At 38.1% G+C, this 22,213-nt stretch overlaps 1 protein-coding gene across 1 annotated transcript in view; it reads right to left on the bottom strand.

The window, feature by feature from the left end:
• SNTG1 (syntrophin gamma 1) overlaps nucleotides 1-22,213 on the bottom strand; it is a 610,136-nt gene that overhangs the window by 492,623 nt on the left and 95,300 nt on the right. The gene's annotated exons all lie outside the window — the stretch shown is intronic.

The raw sequence follows: 22,213 nt of genomic DNA, 5'->3' as shown, positions 1-22,213 counted from the left end.
GCTCTTGTTACCCAGGCTGGAGTGCAATGGCGTGATCTCGGCTCACCACAACCTCTGCCTCCTGGGTTCAGGCAATTCTCCTGCCTCAGCCTCCTGAGTAGCTGGGATTACAAGCACGCGCCACCATGCCCAGCTAATTCTTTGTAGTTACAGGCGTGAGCCACTGCGCCCGGCCCATAAGCATCTTTAAAAGAGTTTTCTCAAGGCCATCTTCCACAAGGTTGATTGATTTCTTAAGAGCATTGGGTTTGGATTTACCTATACTCTTACAGCTTTTGTCAAATACTCATGCTTCATAAGTAAAATCAACTTATTTTTCTCAATTAGATTGTGAATGATTTAGGTGTCGGACTATGGTTTTCTGCATTTTTTATGTGTCTAGTAATCTTTTGAAAAATATACATTGATTGATTGCATAAATAATAGATCTGAGAAAATATTTGAAAGCATACTCTCATATCTTGTACTCATCTTCTTCCAAATGATGACATAGGCTGTGTTAGCTTTTATTTCTATAACTTCGTAACAATGAAATATCAAAAATGATCCTTAAAAGTACTTTGATAATGTTATAAATATTTCTGAAATTTGCATAGCAGAAAATGACAGTCTAATAACTGTAAACTGCTCTTTTAGAGACAGAAGATTTTTTTAAAAATTAAAGGCATAAATATTGGCCTTATCTGAAACATTGTGGCTGATTGATATTTTTCCTAGAGATATATATATATATATTTGATTCAATTTAAGTTTTTAAAAATTGTACATTTTTCCAAATTTATTTTTTTCCTTATCAACCCGTTTAGTTCATGCTTGAGATTACTGATTTAGGGTCTGTTGATAGTTCTCCTAAACATTTGTATGATTTAGAGAGCAGGAAAAGGGAATAGTTAATTTAATAGGTAAGTCACATAGATAAGCTACATATAACAGCCTAAACATTTAACTATGAATCCATATGCAAAGTTTTGTATGTCTTAAAGGGTCCTTGTTTATGATTCACAATAAATTTAATCACAGGGAGTTCTGAAGAGATTTCTGTTTCAATTAGACAGGCGTCATTATCATACTTTTAGGGAGGCAGAAAGTATAAAGTTAAAGCCAACAGGCCTAAAGGACAAAACCAGTTGAAAACAATCTCTGCAATTTCAAATATTAAATATCTGTAAATAACTAGGCAATTTTTTGTCTTTGAAAAATATTACACTCCATAATGAGAAAAAATTATACTTTTCCTTAAAATTGTAGAGAAAGAAAAATTCATGGAATTAATTTTTATTAATTAATATAAACTTTTTTTTTCTTTTTCTTTTTGAGATGGAGTCTCACTCTTTGCCCCAGGCTGGAGTGCAATGGTGCCATCCGGGTTCACTGCAACCTCTGCCTCCCAGGTTGAAGCGATTTTCCCACCTCAATCTCCCTAGCAGCTGAGATTACAGATACATGCTCCACGTCTGGCTAATTTTTGTATTTTTAGTACAGACGGGGTTTCACCATGTTAGCCAGTCTGGTCTCAAACTCCTGACCTCAAGTGATCCACCCATCTAGGCTTCCCAAAGTGCTGGGATTTACAGGTGTGAGCCACCACACCCCGCCGGCCTAGTTAATATAAATCCTGATTAGGTGCCTTTCATAGCCATCAATAAAATTAATACCAGATAATAAATCAAAATAATGAGTCAATATAAATAAAATTAATAAAAACTTAATTTCACAAATCCTGATCAGGTGTCTTTCTAAAAAGACAGAAGATAATAACATCTCAGAAAAGGTTAGAATTTCTTGAAGCATTAAGAATACAACTTGGAATTGGAGCTTGAGAAAAGTTTGCAGAATATCTATACCCCTGGACAAAAAATGAATGTTTATTTATACCAATATAATATTGTATCACACAATTGTTTAATGTTGCTTTGGATGCCATTTTATAACAACTATCAGACAAATAGTACTATTTTCAACTCCACTCAGAATAGATTTAAATCATGTAGGTCTGCTTTACTTTAGATAACATATTATTTCATTTAATGATATACCAAATATTTAAAAAATACATATAATTTGTCTGAAAAAGGTTCTATAATCTACTGAAGCCACAGTAATTTATTGAGTCTAAAAGAATATTAAACCTTAATTAGATTTATTCATTATATTATTATAATGTGTTTCCAGTTTAGATGTTCTATGAAATACAATGTCTTTTTTTTTTTTTTTTTTAAGGCAGGGTCTTGCTCAGTTGCCCAGGCAGGAGTGCAATGGTGTGATCATAGCTCACTGTATCCTTGCTTAACTGAGCTCAAGAGATTCTTCCATCTCAGGCCCCAAGTAGCTGGCACTACAAGAGTGCACCACCATGCCCAGGTAATTGTTTACTTTTTTATACAGACGAGGTCTCGCTATATTTTCTGGCTAAGACAAACTTACTTTAGTTCATAATAATTTGTATATTGTAAAGCTCTATATATAAAATTTTTTTTTATGTTGAGTAACTACTTCAGGTAGAGAAGCAGCCGAATACACCAGTGCATGTTATGTTTATTCCATAGCACAAAAAGATTAAAAACTCAACATAGAATTAAAACTTAACTCCAGATGGATTAAAGACTTAAACATAAGACCTAACACCATAAAAATCCTAGAAGAAAACCTAGGCAAAACCATTGAGGATGTAGGCATAGGCAAGGACTTCATGACTAAAACACCAAAAGCATGGGCAACAAAAGCCAAAATAGACAAATGGGATCTAATTAAACTCCAGAGCTTCTGTACAGCAAAAGAAACAATCATTAGAGTGAACCAGCAACCAACAGAATGGGAAAACATTTTTGCAATCTACCCATCTGACAAAGGGCTAGTATCCAGAATCTACAAAGAACTAAAGCAGATTTCACAAGAAAAAAACAAACAATCCCATCCAAAAGCGGGAGAAGGATATGAACAGACACTTTTCAAAAGAAGACATATAAGAAGCCAACAAACGTGTGAAAAACTGCTCATTATCGCTGATTACTAGAGAAATGCAAATCAAAACCACATTGATATACCATCTCATGCCTGTTAGAATGGCGATCATTAAAAAATCTGGAGACAACAGATGCTGGAGAGGATGTGGAGAAATAGGAACAGTTTTACACTGTTGGTGGGAGTGTAAATTAGTTCAACCATTGTGGAAGACAGTGTGGCGCTTCCTCAAAGATCTAGAAATAGAAATACCATTTGACCCAGCAATCCCACTGCTGGGTATATACCCAAAGGATTATAAATCATTCTATTATAAAGACACACACACACGTATGTTCATATTGGCACTATTTACAATAGCAAAGACCTGGAACCAACCCAAATGCCAATCAACGATAGACTGGATATGGAAAATGTGGCACAATACACCATGGAATACTATGCAGCCATAAAAAACGATGAGCTCGTGTCCTTTGTAGGGACATGGATGAATCTGGAAACCATCATTCTCAGCAAACTGACACTGACACAAGAACAGAAGATCAAACACCACATGTTCTCACTCATAGGCGGATGTTGAATAATGAGAACACATGGACACAGGGAGGGGAGCATCACGCACTGTGGTCTGTTGCGGGGGCCAAGGGAGGGACAGCAGGGCAGGGTGGGGAGGTTGGGGAGGGATAACATGGGGAGAAATGCCAGATGTAGGTGATGAGGGGCATGGATGCAGCAAACCACATTGCCATATGTGTACCTATGCAACAATGATCTGCACATGTACCCCAGAACCTAAAGTGCAATAAAAAAAAAAAGACTCGGAGTTTAATCAGTGTATTGTCCAAATTAGTCTTGGTGCTTTTAATTTATGAAAAATGAAGAGGAAAAAAACAATGACAGTTTCCTTCCAGAATGTTAAAATCATTGCCTTCTAAGTAAGTGACAAAAGGAAGTTTAAAGTTTTGTTTATTTAATATTTATATATACATACATATATAATTTACTTGCACATTTATGTGTGCTAAAATCTAAGCTGAATGCTGTGACACATTTAGAATAAGTCACAGCATACTGCTAAGAACATTTTCTAGTTGTTTCACAGTTGTGAGTGCTGAGCACTTATAGGTCTGTAGTGAGGCAATGACTCACTGAACAGTCCCGTCATCTACCAATTAAAAAACAAGCAGAATGCCATGGGTCTGTGCTGTGGCAAATCACAGCTGTCTCCCTAGTTCTCGCTCTTTACATGAGTTCTGCTTCAAGATGTCTCTGATATGTAGGTATTGTTATATATTGAAATAAAATATGTAGAGATTTAAAATTTATCAGAAGTAAAATAAATTAAAAATTAAATAGACATTGTTATAAAATAAACACATTAAATATTTGTTAGTTGGAGGACTTCTGATTTCAGCACTGCGGTTCTGAAAGCATCACTCCATCCTCCTCTAGAGAAACCAGAACAAAGGAAACAAGTATCTTTTCTTAGATCCAAGTAAGAATGGTGGTCATAGAGCAAACTGCCACCATAAAATCTGAAAAGACAAGCAAATGCAGGGAATCTTATAGCCAGGATCGACTTAGAGCAGTAGTCACAGGAGTCCACACCTTAGGAAAGTTTCCACAGTAACTAATGAATTGCTGGGGGCTAAATGTGGTGAAGCTTGAGAGTAAAAGATGCCTGGGAGGCCCAGACTTAGGTTGGGTAGGAGCTCCACACATTCATGGTTTTTAACCCCAGGACCTTAATTCAGTCCCAATGCTGAAGAACAGAGAAAAATCAAATCAAGTTTTATGCTGGGTTTTAAGTTACCTGCACTACTTGTGAGGCGTTATCATGTAATTTGAAGTCAGACTTAGGTTACTGTACGTGTGTAAGGCAAATTCTAGAGGAAACACAAAAATGCTTTTTTAAAGATTTAAATTAATATGCTAGAAGAAGAAAAGAAATAAAATGCAATAAGATATTCACTAACAGCAGAGAAGGCAGAAAAAAAGAAAAAGACTTAAAAAAAAGTATAACAAATAAAAACAATTGCAAATATTGTAGGTATTCCAACTATAATAGTAATTACTTTAAATATCAATTATCTAAATGTCAAGTAAAAGACAAACACTACTTTAAGTGTTGATTCATTTAAGAAAATACATTAATAACTAATAATTTTTAAAAATATCAGATCTGGATGATTTCAGTGGTAAAATCTACTATACATTCAAGAAAGAAATGCCATCACTTCTTCATAATCTCTTCCAAAATATAGAAGACTAATTCATTCTAGATGGCCGGCATTACTGTAATGCCAAAACCAGATAAAGAATTACAAAAAAGAAAAAGTACAGTGTGATTTATAAATATAAATGAAAAATATTCAAAAATATTCACAAATCATCTGGATCAAATTCAACAGGATTATAGAATTGTAATTGAAATAACCAAAAGAATTATATAGTACTACCAAGCGGAATTGATCCTACATATTCAAGGCTAGTTCAACACTAGAAAATCAATTACGTAATCCACCAATTACATCAGCAGGCTAAAGATAAAATTATATAATCATATCAATACATGCAGAAATTTGGTTGAGAACATAAGCGTCCATTAATAATTAAAATATTTCAGCAAATTAGAAATATAGAGGGACTTCCTCAACTTAATAAAGAGCATCTCCAAAAGTACCTACAACTAACATCATACTTAATGGATCAGAGAGATGAGGTGTTTTTCCTCTAAGAGGGGGAAAAAGGCAAAAATCTTCTCTCTCCCCACTGCTATTAGCCATTGTACTGGAAGGTCTCATCTAATGCAGTAAGTCAAGGAAAGCCAATTTAAAAGTATACAAATTGGAAAGAAATGTAAAAACTATTTTTATTTTTCCACAGATGGCATAATTGTATATGTGAAAAATCCCAGTAATAGACAAAAAACTCCTTTTATAAATAATTATAAGAGTGTTGCTGGGTACACGTTTTATATATGGTCTGGTGCAGTGGCTCACACCTGCAATCCCAGCATTTTGGGAAGCCTAGGTGGTCGGATCACTTGAGGTCAGGAGCTTGAGACCAGCCTGGCCAACACAGTAAAACCCTGTCTCTACTGAAAATACTAAAATTAGCCGGGCATGGTAGCAGGTACCAGTAATCCCAGCTACTCAGGAGGTTGAGGCAGGAGAATCACTTGAATCTGGGAGGTAGAGGTTGCAGTGAGCCAAGATCATGCCAGTGCACTTCAGCTTAGATGACACAGCAAGAATCTGTCTTAAAAAAAAAAAATAAAAACTTTATTTTGTTTTTATCACAGTTAGTGATAAAAGAAATCACTTACAAAAATTTGTGGAAATTTCAAACAGAGCAAGAATCTGTCAAAAAAAAAAAAAAAAAATGCCCTGAGGTGGCTCAGGTCTGTAATCCCAGCACTTTGGGAGGCTGAGGTAGGTGGAACACGAGGTCAAAAGACTGAGACCATCCTGGCCAACATGATGTCTCTATGAGAAAATACAAAAATGAGCTGGGCGTGGTGGTGCATACCTGTAGTCGGGAGGGTGAAGCAGAAGAATCGCTTGAACCCTGGAAGCAGACGTTGCAGTGAGCTGAGATCGCACCACTGTACTCCAGCCTCACCAAAACCTATAGACCTCCACAATACAAAAAGTGGACCTTAATATAAACTATGAACTTCAGTTAACGATAATACACTTGTTTATTACCTGGAAAAAATCTATTCCACTAATGCAAGTTTTTAATTATTAGGAAAAGGAATGTGCCACAGAAGGGAACATATGCAAGCTTTCTGTGCTCTCTGCTCAATTTTGCTCTCAATCTAAAACTATTCTGAAAAATAAAGTCTATTGTTTAAAAGAAAATTGTTCATGGAAGAGTGGGGAGTGTCAAGGAAAGTCTAGCTAGGTGAACAATTCCCTTTTTCACCCTTTTACGCCTTGGAAGCTACGGCCATATAACCCCTGAAAGAGTACCTCTTGCTCTCTCATGATAATTGTTTTTGACTTTATAGAACCAAGCCAACTCTGTTGTTTTCATCCAGTTGAAATTAGTTGTTATTTATGTTATCAATTTTTTTTTGAGACAGAATCTTGCCCTGTTGCCCAGGCTGGAGTGCAGTGAAACAATCTCAGCTCACAGCAACCTCTGCCTCCTGGGTTCAAGAGATTCTCCTGCCTCAGCCTCCTGAATAGCTGGGACTATAGATGCCTGCCACCACACCCAGGTAATTTTGTATTTTTAGTAGACATGGGGTTTCGCCATGTTGGTCAGTCTGGTCTCCAACTCCTGACCTCAAGTGATTTGCCTGTCTGGGCCTCTGAAAGTGCTGGGATTACAGGAGTGAGCCACTGTTATCTCTCTCTCTCTCTCTCTCTCTCTATATATATATATATATATATATATATATATATAAATATATAAATGTTTTATGTACATAGTAGGCATGTATATTTATAGGTTACATATGATATTTTGATACAGGCATGAAAAGCATAATAATCACATCTGGGTAAATGGCATATCCATCAGCACAATCATTTAGCCTTTGTGTTGCAAACAATCCAATCATACTCTTCCAGTTATTTTAAAATAAACAATTTGATTGCTTTTTACTATAGCAATGCTTTTATGCTAGCAAATACAAGGTCTTATTCATTCGTGCTACATTCTGTACCCATTTCGTACCCCCAGTCCTCTGCCCACTACCCTTCCCAGCCTCTGGTAACCATCATTCTACCTTCTATCTCTATGAGTTCAATTGTTTTCATTTTTAGCTCCCACAAAGAAATGAGAACATGTGAAGCTTCTCTTCTTATGTGCCTGGTTTATTTCACTTAACACAAGTACTTCCAGTTTCATTCATGTTATTGCAAAAGACAGGCTCTCATTAATTTCTCTGGCTGAATAGTACTCCATTGTGTATACATACCATCATCAATAAAGAAGATGGGATTGTTGGATCATAAAGTAGCTCTATTTTTAGAGCTACTTTATATGTGCAAACACTCAAGTGTTCTACAATCAGCAGGTGATGAAGCCAGACAGCCTTGTGTCCTTTTTCAAGCAGTGAGTTTCTCTAGGTCCTGGTCAGGTGCCATCCAGGGGCCAGAAACTACAGTCAAATGCCTTAGAAGTCTGCCTGGTATTCAATTGTACTTCAGCTGAGCTGGCACTGAAACTACAAAACGCAGTTTTTTCCACTCTTCCCTCCCATTTTCACAGGAGAAGAAGCCTCACTCCATGGCCACCACACCCACAGGCCCATGGAGAGTACTATTAAGCTACAACCAGCAGCCTCTTAAGGCCCAAGTTCTCTTCATTCAGCTTGTGGTGAATGATGCCTCACCTGGGACTCACTCTTCAGGGCAGGGCGCTCCCCTCTGGTAGGTCCAGAAATGCCATCCAAGAAACGGGGCCTGGAATAGGGAACCCCAATAGCCTGCTTGGTGCATGGCCCCTTGTGTCTAAGATGGTACCTAGGTGCAAAACAAAGATCACCTTTATTTTTCCCTCTGCTTTTCTGAAACAGAAGGATCCACTCCTTGCAGCCATCAAAGTTGAAAGTGGGCTGGATCACACCTGAAGCCAACTAGTATCAGAGTCTCACCCAAGGCCACAGCGTACTACCTGGGTACTGCTGCTGGTTGTTCAAGGCGTAAGTGGTCTTTCGTCGGCAGGTGGTGGGTCCTGCCAAGACCGTGTCCTTCCCTTCAAGGCAGCAGTTTCCTTTCTGGCCCAGGGTGTGTCTAGAAATGTCATTCAGGAGCTGAAAAGGGGCCTCGTGACTCTGGCTGGTTGCCCTAGCTTATCGTAGCTGAACTAGTATCCACGATACATGACAAAGCCTCTTGACTTTTCTCTCCTCTCCTCAAGCGGAAGGAAGGAGTCTCTTTTGGAGCCATGAGATGTGCAGCCTGGGATTGAGAGAAGGATAGCACAAGCAGTCCCTTAGCTGTCCCAGCTGAAGTCTCAGTAATTTTTCTTTTTACGTTTTCTTCTCACATGTCTTTATGGATAAGACACATGGAAAAAAAGTCATTGTATTATGAACAAAATAAAATACAAACTGTAAAATAACGACAATTTTTAAAACACATACCAGAATGTCTAAACCCAAACTTTTATTATAGTCTTTTAAGTATCTTTGTAATATTATTATTTTCTTTTTTCTTATTTATTATATAAAATAATACATACTTTATCATACTCAAAGTTCACCATTAACTTTGTAAATCTAGATTTTTCTGTATATTCTTGGCTTATCATAGGTATCAGTGATTAGCATTTCCCAAATTGTTCTGTGGGATATATACTTAATGCATTTATTAGAAGCTATTACTTACATATATTTTATTTTTTATGTTAGGCTCGGGGGTACATTTACATGTTTGTTACCTGGGTATATTGCCTAATGGTGGGGATTGGGCTTCTAGGATACCCATCACCCAAATACTGAACCCTTACTTGCCCAGTCTCTCCCGTTTTGGAGTCCCCAGTGTCTGTTATTCTTATTTTTATGTTCATGTGTACCTGTTGTTTAGCTCCCACTTATAAGTGAGAACATGCAGTATGTGATTTTCTGCCTCTGAGTTAGTTCTTTTAGGATAAATGGCCTGAAGCTCTGTCCATGTTACTGCAAAGGATATTACCTGATTCTTCCTTATGGCTGCATAGTATTCCAGTGTGTGTGTGTGTGTGTGTGTGTGTGTGTGTGTGTGTGTGTCACATTTTTGGTCCAATCATTTGTTCATGGAGAATTAGGTTAGTTCTATGACTTTTTTACTGTGAATAGTGCTGCAATAAACACACACATGCAGATGTCTTTTTTTTTGTTTTAATATAATGATTTGTTTTCTTTTGGATAGATACCAAGCGCTAGGATTGCTGAGTCAAATGGTAGTTCTATATTTTATAAGAATACTTTTGTCAAGGAAGTTAAAGACTTTTCTTCTTAAGCAAACTCAAAACGTTTGTTTGTTTGTTTCTAATGAGAGTTCTGAGTCTTTATGTATTCTCATTCTTTAAGAAGGGGCTAGCTATGCAGACTTTTCAAATTTATTAGTACCTTTCCAAAAATTCTATTCCATTCCTATTTGGAAACTTTACTTCAGAAATGTAATCTCATTTTCAGTTGAACTTATCAGAAAATGAACACCTGATTTTACCACCTAAATTGGTTCCTCCACAGCCTTCCTCATTTAAGGGAGGAGGAACTCCGCCATGCTTCCTGATTCTCACGGCTAAAGCTATGGAGTCATCCACAATCCCTCTCTCTCACTACACAGCTCACTTTACAACTAATCCATCAATAGATGCCATTGGCTTTACTTTAAAAATACACACATAAACCAACTGCTTCTTTCGGTAGCTCCTCTGCCACCTTGCTGGTCAGAAGTCGTGATGCTCACCTGGATTATCTACTATTCTCTTCAGGATTGGGCTTTGCCTTCACTAAATGCAATTCCTGCTGCAGCAGCAAGAATGAACCTTCAAAAACATTTGATCAGAATATATCAATCCTCACTTCAAACCTAGTGATGGCTTTCAGCTCATTCTACTACATTCTCATTCTAATACAAGCCCAAGTAGAGGGAGAGGCTCAGGTCCCTAAGATGATCCCTAAGTCTTTTCAAACTGCTATTCCAGCACCTTCTCCATTAAATATCTGACTTTCTGTCATCACTCTTTGGTTTCAGTCAACCATGCTGCCTTCCTTGCCAAACATACCAATTAGAAACTCAGACCCGGGCACGGTGGCTCAAGCCTGTAATCCCAGCACTTTGGGAGGCAGAGGTGGGCGGATCACGAGGTCAAGAGATTGAGACTATCCTGGCCAACATGGTGAAGCCCCGTCTCTACTAAAAACACACAAAAAAATTAGCTGGGCGTGGTGGCATGCGCCTGTAGTCCCAGATATCTGGGAGGCTGAGACAGGAGAATTGCTTGAACCCGGGAAGCGGAGATTGCAGTGAGCCAAGATCGTGCCACTGCACTCCAGCTTGGTGCCTGGCGACAGAGCAAGACTCTGTCTCTATAAAAAGAAAAAAAAAAGAAATTCAGGTTGGCATAATTATTTCCAGAATTTAAGATATTCATCACCACCATTGTTAACCCTCTTATTTCTTTCTTTAAATTCTTTAAATGCCAGCCCCAGGAAGACTACACTGATCATTCTGTTTGAAACCACGTCATGCTTCTGTTCCTATTTAGTACTTTCAATTCTTCCAATACCATGACACTGAACAACTTTCAATTTTATTCATAATGCTGAACATGACTTAACATACACATAGCATTTACTATTGCAGTTATCACGTGTTTTATTTCTTTCCTGAATATAAGCTCAAGAGGGCAGAATTCTTTTTCTCTTGGTTATTGATACAACCCAACACCTAGAACAGTGCCTGCCCCAGTTATGGATGCCATGTCAATGTGTTGAATGGAGAAATGACAAAGTATGTGGATTTTTTGCAGACTTCTGTCAGAACTTGTGGTTTTCAAAAACCATTTTGAACCATGTTGGATTAAGTGTTTGGATGAAGCTCTTAGTATGAAACTGCATGATTGTATTCTGAAGGCTGCTTTTATTTCCCTCAAAGCCTTTATAATATACCCTGCTAAGACTATTGGTTAAAAATGTCTTAAAACTGTTCTAACTATTAGCATCCTAACCATTGACCATGTTAATTAAAATCCTATCTTTCTCCCAAGACGATTTCAAATAATTATTTCTTATTTGTAATTATAAAAAATTTGAATAAACACGAATATTTAAATATATGCTCATGCTAGTAATGCTCGCAATTTGAGAGGCTGATGTAGGAGGATCACTTGAGGCCAGGAGTTCTCGGCCAGCCTGGCCCAGTTAGCGAGAACCTGTCTCTAGAATTTTCTTTTTTTTAAGTGTCTGAGCATGGTGGCACACACTTCCAGTTACAGCTGCTCAAGAGCCTGCGGCAGGAGGATTACTTAAGCCCAGGAGTTTGAGGTTACAGCGAGCTATGATTGTGCCACTGTTCTCTAGCCTGGGTAATAGAGAAAGACTGTCTACACAAACAAAGCGTAGGCCAGGCGCGGTGGCTCAGGCCTGTAATCCCAGCACTTTGGGAGGCCGAGGTGGGCGGATCAAGAGGTCAAGAGATCAAGACCATCCTGGCCAACATGGTGAAACCTCGTCTCTACTAAAAATATAAAAATTAGCTGGGCGTGGTGGCATAAGCCTGTAGTCCCAGCTGCTTGGGAGGCTGCGGCAGGAGAATCGCTTGAACCTGGGAGGCGGAGGTTGCAGTGAGCCGAGATTGCGCCACTGCACTCCAACCTGGCAACAGAGTGAGACTCCGTCTCAAAAAGGAAGTGTAGAATTACAAGTTGTATGATATAAATGATACCTCGTACATATATACATGATGCAAGTCAAGGCTTAAGGCTGTTTTCTTCTAGTCTAATACAAGCGCTTAAATTCCACAGGTATCCTGTGGCCATTGGGAGGAAAATATGCAAGGAAAGCCAAGGAGAACAAGAACCATCTACACTCATCAAGCAAGAGATGAAGTCCTCAGGGAAGGCTGAAACCAGGGCCAGCTTTTGCTGTGAACGATCTTGAAGTTCTGGGGCCTTACAGCACCAGGTCTTTTTGTTATAGCACAAAGTTCTGTGCACACTTGGCCCAGGAATCAAAGGAGCTGGTGGAGGATCCAGGGAAGGACGAGAAGTTGCAGGCATGGAAGCAAATGTATGTGTGAGCTACATAAACGCTGCTGCTTCACATTGACACTTGAACCGTCCCACAAGAATATTTCCTGTGGCTCACGATAACCAGAAACACACAGAACATGTAATTCTGGAAAATATAAGGCAGACTGGCCAAATAAACATTTGAGAAAACCTTACCAGTTTGCAAACCAAATTGATGATATATAGCTAAATGTTTCAGTCCATTTGGGCTGCTATAGCAAAACACCTTAGACTGTGTGGCTGATCGACAACAGAAATTTATTTCTCACAGTGCTGAAGGCTGGAAAGTCCATAGCATACTGTAGGCAGATTCGATATCTGGTGAGGGCTGCTTTCTGGCTCATAGATGATACCTTCTAGCTGTGTCCTCACCTGGTGGAAGGAACAAAAGAGCTCCCTGGGGTCTCTTCTATGAGGGGATTAATCTCAACCATGAGGGCTCTGCCTTCATTTCCTAAAGACTTCCCAAAGGCTCTACCTCCTAATACCATCATTGGATTTAGGATTTCAATGTATGCATTTTGTGGGAACACAGGCATTCAGATCATAACACTAAGTATGTATATTTTATGCCTTAACTTAAAAGCAGCTCTCCCAAAGACTCTTAGTAATGGGATTTTCAGGATGGAAATATTTAGGAGGTCAACTGCCATATGAATATATTGTCTAACTCTCCAAAAAGCTCAGCAGAACCATCCCGATGAGAGAAAACTCAATTACACCTTAAGTTTTCGCCTGCTTATTTAGTTATTGGAAAGCTAGTAGTTATAAGAAATCTATATAGATACAAAATAAACCTTATAAATGTAATCAGTCACAAAAACAACTTAAAAAACTACAGCCAATTAAAAGTCACTGCTTATTCATTTTCAGAACATTTCATAAAACTTCAGACCTTGGGCAGATACCAAAATAAAATATTCTTTAGTGATTTTAAAAAGAAGTGAATAAAAAAAAACACCTTGAATTTGAATACAAACATAAAACCGTTCTGAGTCTTAGATAAACATGAGAAATTTGAAACATTAAAATGGAAAGTTATATTGCTTGTAGTTCTTCAGTAAATGTCACTATCATTATTCTTACATGAAATGTGTTGGCATAATAATGAATCTTCCGAAAGGGTTAGGGATGAAATACCAAAAGCTGACATGTTTTTAATAACATTTTCCATTTCTCACATGCTTCTATAATCTTTTCCCTTAATCACGTTTGCCGGGGATGTTGTTATTCTATTTAATCATCCAATCTCAAAGCACTCATTGTCGATTTGAATTTCGCGCGTAGCCTCTCATGTTCTTCCTCAGGAAAAATAACCAGATTCATCTGTTTTTCTGTCTCTGAGTGTTTGTAAGTGGCAAAAACAGAGGCAGCAAGAGCATATTTAGAGTAATTTTTATTGTCTTCCAACTACACCCAAAGGCATTGCAAACAGCTGAGCAGCGATTGGCTCATAATTCACACGGCGTGGCCGTGACTTTCCCGATTTTTTATTGGAGCTCTATTCTTACCAGAAACCAGGGCCTGAATAGCTCTTTGTTTTTAGGTCTTTCATTCTCTTTTACACTCAGAGTCAATACGTGCTAAGCCTTTTGATTTTACCTCATGTTTGTCTTCATTCATAATTCACTCAAAGTACATGTTGATTTATTATTATGCTCCAAGTACTATACAAAGCAATGACAACGGAGACCTGAATAGGAGTACGCTTCCTTCCCTCATTGACTTCACAGGGCGGAATGGTTCTGAAATCCATCTCATCAACCTAGTTTCTTTCAAAGATCATGCAGACTTCAATTCCTCTGACCTGGAAGATTATGACAGCAAAATTATGGATGCCTTTCTGCTCTCCAATTATAACACACTTTTGGTGTTAAATTCACAAACTTTTCTGAAAGACCCAGTAATATGATAACAGAGTTACTGGTTAAATTTTGTTAGAGAACTATCTACAGTACAGCTTTCTCTTTTTATGTTCTTCTTTCTCTTTTTTTTATACATATGATAGGACTGAAAGTTTACACATACACATTTTCATTGGATTGCCTCTTTCATCTCTATGTGGTTCCACTGAAACACTTTTAATAGCTTCTATGACTCTATAGGACAAAAATAAAATGATTAACGTGGCATTCAAAACTCTCTAAAATCTAGCTTGTATCCTTTTCTGCCGTCACCACATATTATAGCTCTGGCTTTGGAAGAAATAGGCTGAGTGTATTTCGCTAGTGCGTGTTTTCTGCTTCAATATTCTTGTTCATGCTGGATTTACCCTGAAGTTGCCCCTATTACTTACATTTAGAAAAATAGTTTAAAAAATTATTTACAATGATAAGGAATGATAAAGAAAGGATTAAGAATAAAATAAGATAAGAATAAAAAAGAACATGGAGAAAGAAGAAAAAAGTCTTTTTGTCCTTAAAGTTTAATGCAAAAAGGGCCTCTGTTCAATGTACTTTTCCAAAAATCACTGCTCTCTTCCTCCAAAGTTGACAGAATAAATGTGTATATGTCTTTTATGTAACTTACCACATACTGCCTGTACAACAGTCATTTTCGTGTGTCTTATTTTCTTACCACCTTACAGAGTCCTTGAAGGCAAAATCTCTGTTTTTTTTTTTCTTCCTACTTTCTATTTTAAATTATCTATTTGCAACATGCAAGCTGTTGTATATGATCAGTACTAAAAGTGTGATACATACACATACATATACATATATATGCTCCTGGATTGTATATACAAATATGAGCACCATACTTTGAGATTGCCGTGGTAGATGTTAAAATGCAATTTTACTGGCACGTAAGTTTCTTTCTTAACTTTTTTTGCATTAATTCCAGATTGGCATAGAGTTTAAAAATGAATATAGGCCCGGCGCGGTGTCTTATGCCTGTAATCCCAGCACTTTGGGAGGACGAAGCGGGTGGATCATGAGGTCAAGAGATGGAGACCATCCTGGCCAACATGATGAAACCCCGTCTCTACTAAAAATACAAAAATTAGCTGGGTGTGGTGGCATGCGCCTGTAATCCCGGCTACTTGGGAGGCTGAGGCAGGAGAATCACTTGAACTAGGGAGTTGAAGGTTGCAGTGAGCCGAGAATGGGCACTGCACTCTATCCTGGATGACAGAGGGAGACTCCCACTCAAAAAAACAAAATGAATATAGAGAGACCTAGTTTATACTTCATAGTATCTCCCCCAGAGGTAATACCTGGGCAAACAATATTATGACCATAATTATGATAGTAATAAAATCAATCAATTTTGCTCAAATGCCCTCAGTTATCCATGCTAAATTTAAGTGTTCTTTATGTATTCTAGATAGTATATTACTTCTTTGCAAATATTTACTTTCAGCCTGTACTTTGTGTTTTCCTAAACAGGTATTTTACACAGTGAATATTTTTAATTTTTATAAAGCTCGATTTATGAATTCTTCCTTTTATGAATCATGCTTTTAATGCTAGGATTAAGAATTCTTAGCCCAGTTTTAGATATCAAAGATATTCTCCTTTGTTCTTTTTTCTGTAAGTTGAATAGTTTTACATTTCATGTTTAGATCTGTAATTCATTTTGAGTTAAATTTTGTATAAGATGTAAGGGTTAGCCCCCCTTTTTTTCACCTGTGTGCATCTAATTGCTCAAATATCATTTGGTCAAAAGGCCACCCTACCTTCCATAAATGGCTTTTGTAACTTTCAAAAATTGGTTGAGGCTAGGTGCGATGTCTCACATCTATAACCTCAGCAATTTAGGAGGTCAAGGCTGACAAATCACTTGAAGCCAGAAGTTTGAGACCAGCTTAGCCAACATAGCAAAACGCCTTCTCTAAAAACACAGAAAAATTATCTGGGTGTGGTGGTGTGTGCCTGTAATCCCAACTACTCAGGAGGTTAAGCACAAAAACCACTTGAACTCAGGAGGCAGAAGTCGCATGTGATAAGAGTGTTCACTCTGTTTTAATTGTTTAGAATCATATAAAATGTTGGTGTAAATTCTTCTTTAAATGTTTGGTAGGATTTACCAGTAACATCATTTGACCCTGAGCTTTTAACCTTAGAAAAAGTTATTGAAATTTTTAATTCAACTCTTTATTACTTATAGGCCCATTCTAGTTTTTATTTCTTAATGAGTTACTTTGGTGTTTTTTTTTTTTCTTTCTAAAAATGTGTCCACTTTACCTAAATTGTTGTCATTGAGTTTTTTATAGTATTCTCTTATGTTCTTCATTAATTCTGGAAGCTCTGTAATGTTCTCCCGTTCATTCCTGATTTGAATAATTGGAGTCTTCATTCTAATTGTTTTTTTCAGTTGTTAAACATTTTATATATATATTTTATACGGATTCTCTCAGCTGCCCAAGCTGGAGTTCAGTGGCGTGATCTTGGCTCACTGCAATCTCTACCTCCCAGGTTCAAGTTATTCTCCTGCCTCAACCTCCCGCATAGGTGGGACTACAGGCACGCAGCACCACTCCTGGCTAATTTTTTGTGTTTAGTAGAGTTGGGGTTTCACCATGGTGGCCAGGATGGTCTCCATCTCCTGACCTCGTGATCCACCCACCTTGGCCTCCCAAAGTGCTGGGATTACAGGCGTGAGCCGCCGCACCTGCTTCTGGTTCTTATGGTTGTTTTCTGTTGGTGTTTCAAATTCTCTTTCGCTTTTTTAGAATGCCGTGTAGTGTGTGTGTGTGTGTGTGTGTGTGTGTGTGTGTGTGTGTGTTTGTGTGTGTGTGTGTGTTAAAAGCTGGATGTGATGCACTGGGTGAAAAAACCCTGCATTAAACAGGACTTTAGTGATGGATTTGTAAGTTGTGTGTGGAGAAGTGTCCTATAGTCATGTGCTTAGCTCTGGTTTTTAGTGAGCTTGTGCCTCTGTGTCGTGACTTTACAAATGCTTCTCAGTCTCCTCTGCTGTGGTGAGACAGAAATGCTACAAGAGACTAGAGTTGGGATGTCCTTAACACGACATGGAAGGTTGGAGTATGTTGCAATTGAGTATTTTTCTTCCCCCTGACACACTGAAATCTAGAGAGGAGCTAAAGTTGGATATTTTCCTTCTCCCTGGTTGCTTATGCTCTGGTAAAAACCATTTGTTAGGCTCTGGTAAAGTATTTGGTTTTGAGGGCAGTTCTTGTTAAAAAGAGAATGTCCCAGGTTATTTGAAAAGGGTTGCTTTTTTCTCCCTCTGCCAGAAGCATAAGTGAATTTTTCTCCAGTCTTTTCTGTGAAAACCTGGTAGGGCTCTCAGTGGCAAAACCTACACAAAAGTGTGGGAAACCCTTCTAAGACAGGTGCTCCTTGGAATTATTAACACTCATTCGTCCTGAGCCTCCACCAGTTAATCCATTACAGCCTAGGTTTGCCTACCCCAGACTGTGCCTCAGGAAAGTTTCTTCTCCTGGGTTTCTATTCCAAAAAACTGTGATTTATCTGCATTGACCTGCTTGCCTCTTCAATTTGTGTGGCAGAAATTTGTCCTATTGCCTCAGTTTTCTGAAGGATCTAAGAGGAGTTTTTTATTTTCAACTTGTTCAGCTTTTTCTTATAGTGTGAATGAAATTGACAACTTCCAAGATCCTTATATATCATACAGAAAACCATACATTTGTAGCAGTTCTTTTAAGGTGGGTTGTTTAGGAACACATTAGGTTTTTATTTATTGGGAAATGTGTTTTTCTCCTTTCATTTGTCTTTTTGTGCTTGTTTGTTTGTTTGTTTGTTTGTTGAGACAGCCTCTCTCTCTGTCCCCCAGGCTGGAGTGCAGTGATGCAATCTTGGCTGACTGCAACCTCCACCTCCCAGGTTCAAGCAATTCTCCTCCCTCAGCCTCCTGGGTAGCTAGAATTATAGGTGCATGCCTGGCTAATTTTTGTATTTTTATTAGAAACGGGATTTAGCCATGTTGGCCTGACTGGTCTCTAACTCCTGTCCTCAGGTGATCCACATGCCTTGGCCTCTCAAACTGCTGGAATTACAGGCGTGAGCCACCATACCTACCCTTTATCCTTTAATTTTTGAAAAAAGCTAGCTTTGCTTGATATAAAATTGTTGGTTCATAATTCTTTCAGAATTTTAAATACATCATTACACTGGCTTTGATATTTCATGGCAATGCCCTTGGAAATAATGAGAAGTCATCAATTAATCCCATGGTGATCCCTTTGTATTTTAATCTTTTAAAAATTTTCTTCTCTGTCTATTAACATTTTTACTGTGATATATATAGGTTTAGATATCTTTTCATTTTTCCTATTTACAGTTTGATGAACTTCTTGAAAGTGTAAATTAATGCTTTTAATCATATTTGGAGCATTTTCAACTATTATTTTTTAAAAGAATTTTTTACTCCTTTTCCTTTGTCCTCTCCTCTGGTAATCTCATTATGTGGTAATCTCATTATGTGTAAGTTTGTGTATTTAACAGCATCACACATTTATCTTAGACTCTGCTCATTTTCTTTCTTCTTTTTTCCTGTACTAATCAGATGACATAATCTCTATCTTTGTCTCTTAAAGTTCATAGATTGTTTATTCTGCAAGTTTTGATATACAATTGAGCCCCATGAATAAATATTTCATTTTAGTTTTTCTATTTTCAACTCTAGAATTTTCACTTAGTTTTTTTAATAAAATCTATTTTTGTGGATATTCGCTATTTAATTAGACATTATCATGCTACCATCATTTAACTATGTAACTTTTAAGTGTTTGAATATATTTACAATAATTGCTTTGAAGTCTAAATCCACATCTATGAATGCTCAAAAACAAATTCTATCACTTGATTTTCTTTTGTGTATAGATCATACCTTCTTGTCTCTTTGCACCTTTGATAGTGCTTTTCTGAAAAGTGAACATTTTATTTTTCATCAAAAATATATTTATTTTTAATTATTTTATTTGTATACACATTAAAATAGCATATTACAGAAAAAATATAGGATATTTCCTACTCTCACATTTCACTGAGATGCTGACCACCACCTGTGCAAGTCTGTCCTGCAGACCCTGGCTCAACCACATATGAATGAAGGCAACTCTCACACCATTACAGTGTTTCAAGGGGGCTGGGGATGATTGTTGACTGCTTTTAGAGGGTGAAATGCAACCAATTCACCAAGACTCCCTTTCCATCGTGACATTTATTCAGTCAGATTTTACAACAGAGATTCTAAGTTAACACACTTGCAGATAATTAACATAATTAAAATAAAGATTTTACGAATGACAAAAGCTTTTGGTTTGGGGCCCAGAGTAAACATTATTAACAGGTAATTCCTTTTTGATCTTCCCCTGAGAGGATCATCCAGCACAAAGTTTATATGAGTAAACAGAGTAGAGACAAAGGCATGTGTGGGGTAAACAGACATAAATTGGGAAAGCCTCTTATCATTCCTATCTTCTCCCTAACTTAATGGACCTGCCGCCTTCAGCCTGTCCTAGTAGAACCTTTCAACCTTCCGAAAGGTTTCAGACTAAATCTATAACTTTCCCTGGCATTTCTTTAATATTTTGCCAGCCACCCCAAGTGAATCTCAACATTTCATGGTGTTATTTAAACACTCAAAATACACAGTATTAGCATCATCAATGAAACTGCTTTTGAATCATCTAGCAGTGAAAACTCAGCATTTTAAATAATACGTTGTAGCAACTCTGAATATTGATTCTGCACTCCAAACTTGCTGCTGCTGTTGTTTTGTTTGTTACTAACTTGGCTAGGTTTGTTCAGTAAAGTCTGTTTTCCTGCATGTGCAGCCTCTGATATACTCCTTGGATGACATATTACTGGTAATGTGCAGATTCCTTGGACAAAGTAATGCATGTGGCTTTTTCCAGATATCTTTTGACTGTTTCATTCCTTGATCTCATGTTAACTCCTGACTGCTCTGCCTCTATTGGTTTCACACGTAGCTGTTAGCTTCTGTTAATTGCTATCTGATTGCTTTATTATTTTTGACAAGACCCAGGGGCATAATTGTTCCACAGTCTAATTCAATTAAGTTTGGGGCTCCATTTGCAGCAGTAGGGTTCTTTTTTCCTTTTCTGAACTTGCTCTTAACTGAGGAGGGTTCTTCAGCTGTCTTCAGGAAAGATAAGGCATAAACAGATAAGGCATAACCAGGAAAGGTTATCTCTCTTCCCATTTATGCGTTCCAATAATGTGTTCCATTGTTGGAATGCTAAGCATGTGGGAGTTATTTATATCCTAATGCTCAAGGTCATTGACAAGTACTGATTGAAAAAATTTTAAAAAATTTCAACCTCAGTCGTAAATGGGCTAAACTTGTAACTGGTTTACCATTTTACCCCCTCCTAACCGCTCGTCAACCAGATCTATAGTGTTTTCTAAAACACCTTTAGAAATTAGTTCTAAGAACACTACTTTGCTTAGGGAGAGCTGAGAGGCTCTTTGTCATTATGGCATGCTTCACTCTTGGCAGAAACTCTGCACCACACATGGGGACAGGGAAAATGTTCTGCTTTACACAGAGGGGCACCCCTACTCTATGAAGAGGGTGCTGGATGTGGATGGCAGCCTCTGTCCTTTTTAGATTTTTTCCTACTGGCAAGAAAACTACTCTATGAGTGGGCTGGGTTGAGGCAACAGGTCCAATGTTCTTCATCTGCAATTCCTTGGATAAAGTTTTCTTAAGTAGTGTATGCTCAGCAGGAGAAGGGAGCCTCAATTTTAACCATGCCTGCCTCAAAAAGAGCTCCCCTTGTGTTATACTGGACCGAGCATAGAAAATTAACACCAAGACAAAAGTATGCCAAATTGCAGGGTCTTTATTATGCCGGCAACCACAGAGGACTCACGTCTCTACAACCTGTGGCCCCGGACTTAGGGAGAGCAGGGTTTTTAAGCTGAAAAACCACATCCTGGTTTTAGGACCCAGAGGGTGAGGAGCGGGGATGGGGATGAAGGGCTTCAGACAGTCCGAGGCCTAGTGGATTCTGTAAATCGCCTCCTGGGCGGAGACGAGGGTGAGGGGGGCTCCGGACCTTCCAACCAGGGGACTTTTGTCACTCCGATTGTTACTTAAGTGGTCTACAGAAGTCAAGATAAACGTTAGTTTACACATTATCTGGGTAGCGTGAAAATTACAGACCTTAGTTACTTATTACAAGTCGCAGGGGCCAAGATGGCATTAGCTTGGGCTGCTTATTCTGGTACTGATAAGAAAAGGTAAGCAGCTTTACATAGTGGGCATTTTTCAGAGCAAGCTAGCAGCTTTATTTACAGAAGCCAAACACAGCTTTATCTTATAAAATGGCGTTGCTCAGGTTCTGGCTCTAGGCCAGCTACAGCACAATATCACACTTGCACAAGTTGCAGGGGTGTAGGGATTGATGAGAGATGCCAGCGGGCATGCCCCTTCTGGTGTTCGAACTATACTCCTAGGTGGTGAGCTGGAGAGATACAAAACCAGTCTTCTTGGCCACACTTATTCAGAATAGGTCTTCCATCACATGGAACTGGACACAGAAGTGGTAGCAGGTAGCAGG

The sequence above is a fragment of the Cebus imitator genome, unplaced genomic scaffold (genome assembly GCF_001604975.1).
Source record: "Cebus imitator isolate Cc_AM_T3 unplaced genomic scaffold, Cebus_imitator-1.0 Scaffold73, whole genome shotgun sequence".
Lineage (NCBI taxonomy): Eukaryota > Metazoa > Chordata > Mammalia > Primates > Cebidae > Cebus > Cebus imitator.
Note: the sequence above shows the minus strand (reverse complement) of the source record. Positions and strands in the feature narration are given on the sequence as shown.